Below are 4,510 nucleotides of genomic sequence, written 5' to 3'. Positions count from 1 at the left end.
CTCTTGGAGCAGCTGATTTATGGAGGAGTTTTCAGAGTAGAAGACCCTTAGTCTATCGGTGACTGGGACACTCTCTCCTCCTCTTCGTCCTCCTACTGGTGGGACCTCTACTCCTCTTCCCCAAGAGGAAACCCAAACACCCTGGCCTCCCAACAGGAAGACCCAAGCATCCCCTCTTCCCCTAACGGAGACCTAGGCCCCCTCTCTTCCTCAGGGGATGATCCTTGACCAGCATTTTCCCCTGCCTCCTCATCAGAATCCTCATCTATTAATCATCGTGCAACATCCGTCGCTTGTCGCAGACTCCTCCGGCTACTAGTAAATCAATACAAGATAGTACTCGTCTTCTAGGAAGTAGCCTCGGAGGGATCATCCCCCAAGAAGGTTTCCTTGAGTAAAGGGACAAAATCATTGGAAGAAGACATGGAGAAAGATGAATCTTGGAAAAGAAAGAAAGGGGAGAATACTTACTGGAGATGAAGATGGGAAACCATTGTGCTACAAGAAGAAAGAATTTTTGGAAGAGGAGAGTGGAGATAGGTTACACTTAGCCAAGATAATGGTCGAAGGGGGCTAAGCCCATGACCCACTTGTAACCGCACGAGAGTGGGTGGTTACCAGGTGCGTGGATAGGTGGTTACCAGGCGCATTGGGGTCGGTTACCAAAACATCACCTTTCCTTGAAGTAGTTATGGCCATCAAATCAAGCCGACAAAAAGTGAGATACACTTTCCTAAATTGCAAAAAATGGCAAAATGAGCAGGCAGCAGAAATGTCAAACAAGGATCCCCTCTTCTTGTGTTAGAAGGGCTCCTACTCTAAGGAGTTAAGAGGCATCCTTCCTCTTTAGAGTAGGGGCGACTGAATGATGTATGTGGCCCAAGAGCACTTAGCGCAAAAGAGTTTATGAAGCCCAAGCGGGGCGCATCAGCTCAGAAGGAGGGTAGCCCACCAGAAGATCCCTTGATTTAGCCCAAGAAGGGGCCCCAGTAAAACGCTTTCCAAACCACATGCCTAGCTTCAAGGCTTAGTTAAAACACCCCAGGAGAAGGGTGGAACCCCCAAAACTCAGGATTCCTTAACCTAGAAGGACCCCCTGTAGAATAGGAGTCCTCACATAAAAAGAATCCTCCACCAAGCAAAGACGTGTTGTTGTGTACTGATCAGCTAAAGATAAGATCAAATCATGCCTTATCCACATGTATTTTGCCCCTTTTTTTCGGAATATAGGTAGTATGCAGAGTCCCGATGGAGGGGGACGCCCACTCTATAAATACAGGTCCAGTCCCCGGACACCTTCAAAGTGCTTTCTGCTCTCACTGTAGCTATCAATTTGCATTCTAACCATAATTTTCTCACGAATTTCTTATTTATATCTCAATTTTTCATTACGATTTATTTTTATGGTTATTTAATTCGAAATTCAAGACTAATTTGGGTGTCAAAGTGCTAACGTGTTGTTTTGCAGGTTATATTTTTACAAGATCTTTTACTTAATCATCCCAAGTCCATTATCAAGGTCCAAGCTCATTGGGGTCGTGCTAAAATCGCACATATCAGAAGAGATGGGTCGTGCTAAAATCGCACATATCAAAAGAGATATTTGTACTAATACCAAATTTCAAGAGAACGTGTTGTAATTTTATCCAAAAAATGTAATTCAAACACACTTCATTACTTTCAAGAAAACATAATGCATCAACTATAATTATTATATTTTTTTTTATTGTTTACGCATCACTTCAAACTATCATGATTACACTTTTATTTCACGTCTAATTACATACTAAAAAAATTCTCATTCCATCTCATTTTTCTCCACTGATATGAGAAAAATTTACAAGTAAATGCAACTTTGCTTGATGCGTTCAAAAAATGCACGGGTCCAATTGATATGGACTATGCTCAAAGCTTGGGCTGAAGCGAATACAACTCCTAAAGGGGGGACCTGCAAAAAATGTGTTAGCACTCTGACGCCCAAGTTAGTATTGGATTTGAAATGAAATAAAGCCAAAAAGTAAATAAATGTAATTGAAATTAATATATGATGAATAAAATTGGTAAAAAGTGCAAGAACATATGATAATGTGTTTGTAGAGTGCTTAGAGAATGTTTAAAGAGTATTTAAAAAGTGTTTAGAGAGTGAGAGAGAATATTTAAAAAGTAAGAGATGTGTGAGAGACGTTAGAGGGTCTGACGAAGGTGTTTGGAAGTGTCTTGAGCATGAAAGAATAAACTGATATTTATAGGGGGAGAGTATGTTTCGTCCATTTTCGGGAAAATTGGATGAATGGGAAAATTTGATGAAGGTCGTTATGATAAACCACAATTTGATCTTATCTTCTGTTAAAAGTGCTTTAGAATCCTATCTCCGAGTTTGAGGGGACTCTTCATCAGCAAGGACTCCTAACCGCTAGGGAGTCCAAGCTGCCCAAGAGTCCAGTACTTTGGGGCCACCTTCCTCGTTTGTGAGGAGTCTCAACTGCTGGGGGGGGTCTTTCTAGAGCTGATGTGGTCCAATGTGGCTGTTGACGAGATGCCACATAGGAAAGTGGGTTGCCATGTGTGTGGGTCTTTTGAATCAAATATTTGTTGGGCTTTGATCATGGTCCGAGTAGGGGGATGCCTTCAGCCTCCTCCCTTTTTCAATCTATTTTCTGGAGGGCACCCGCTTGCCTGTCTGCTTTCTAGGGGGCACCTGCCAAGACCGCCCGCCTTACTGTCTGCTTTCTAGGGGGTACCTTCCAAGACCGCCTATCATGTGTTTTTGGGCCTCTCATGACTTGGGCCTCTCATTTCTTTCTTCTTTTTGGATCGTTTGGACCTCTTTAGGCCAACCTATTTTTATGCACATCATTGCTGTTAATAGATTATTCTCTTCTCGTTTATTTCTGGTCTCACTATAAAAAAAAAAAAAAAAAGAAAAGTGTTTCCTATATTATAAATGACCATTGCTTTAAAATCATTGCAAATAAATACTATATACCTTGACCATCCAAAATTATGATTATAGTTATGGCCAAAATATTTGTCACGATGTTTAGATGTGACTAATATTGTCGCTTCCTTTGTAAAAACAAAAGCTAGTAGTCGATGAATAAATGAAGTTAATTAATTCGTATTCGTCATGATCTTTTACTTTTAATATATTGTCGTGTAACAGTACTCTCTACTGAATGAAAAAAGCTTGACTTATAGCGATAGTTCCTTGCTACTTAAAGGAGTATCACCCCTTGGGACTCGAGTCAATGGTTCTTGTGGATAAACCTCTAGGGAATTTGACAGAGGCTGGAGAGGATCTTCACGGATAGAACTCTGTTGAAGACTTGTGATCAGATAGGTCTTCTTATAGAATATTCTTCCGAATTCCTACGGTAGTTAGGAGGTGTGAGTCAATCAGCCTAAATCCTTAAGCTTTGGCACAGGGTGCATGGCTGGTCTTCCTCCAACTAATCGAATGGCCTTCTGCCAATTGTCCGAGAGACACACGTTGGTACCCAGATGTCCGCCCTGTCATCCTAAATCGATGCCCACAACGATACCGCTAGGCTCCTACCATAGTTTATCTCCAAGGGCTGCCCAAGATCTTCTGCGTCTCTCCACCAGGCTCTTCTTGAATCGGACCTTCTATTTGGGCTAAGAGTTTTTCTAGGTCATCAGAAATTAACCTTGACCACAAAATTATATTACTACTTAATATCTCTTTATTTTCTTTTAACATTTGCTTATACTTAGTTTAGCTGCATACTGAAATCCAAAATCGCAAGACAAAATACCACTGTCACCTCTCTATATATACATATATATATATTTTTTCTATATAAGGTTAAAAGTGGTGGAGAAAGAGTCTGTAAAAATGGAGAAGTAGAAGAGCTGACAGTCAAAGTTAAATAATTGCAGGAAGAGAAGTGAAGATGAATCTGAATACTCAACTGATGAGAGATGACAACAACAGCAGAGTTGATTTTCACTTTTTTAGGCACCCCTACATACCTACTACTACTACCACTTTAGAACAATAATTGATGAAAGAAAGATCGACTTCTCAAAACCCTACCTACCTTATTCAACCCTTATCAATGAATTCCATATTTATTCCTATAAAAAAAATTATATCTATAATGATACTCAACATAATAAACTCATCGTATAATTAAGATTAAATTTAAATGCATCTAATTATTGGACATAAATGGCCATTTAATTTTGTGCCAATTTTATTTCAAGTTGTGAACATTTTCAATGACATGAAAATATTTTATTGGTTTTTGCACGAGAAATGAAAATAGGCTTGAAATGTGTGTTTCCAACCTAGTTTTGTAGGTGTGGGAAATGAAAATAGATTTGAATTTGATTTGTTATATGGAGGGTGGGGGTCTAGTGGGCAGAAGTTTTCTGCAATGGACAAGTTGGGGATGTGAGAGTAGTCTACTACACCTGGTCAGTCTATGTGGTCATAAATGTAACCTAAACCTAAAATATTATCTACCTTCACATGATGATTGTACAC

The sequence above is a fragment of the Sesamum indicum genome, linkage group LG6 (assembly GCF_000512975.1).
Source record: "Sesamum indicum cultivar Zhongzhi No. 13 linkage group LG6, S_indicum_v1.0, whole genome shotgun sequence".
NCBI lineage: Eukaryota > Viridiplantae > Streptophyta > Magnoliopsida > Lamiales > Pedaliaceae > Sesamum > Sesamum indicum.
The sequence above is the reverse complement of the archived record's forward strand: the minus strand, read 5'-3'. Positions refer to the sequence as shown.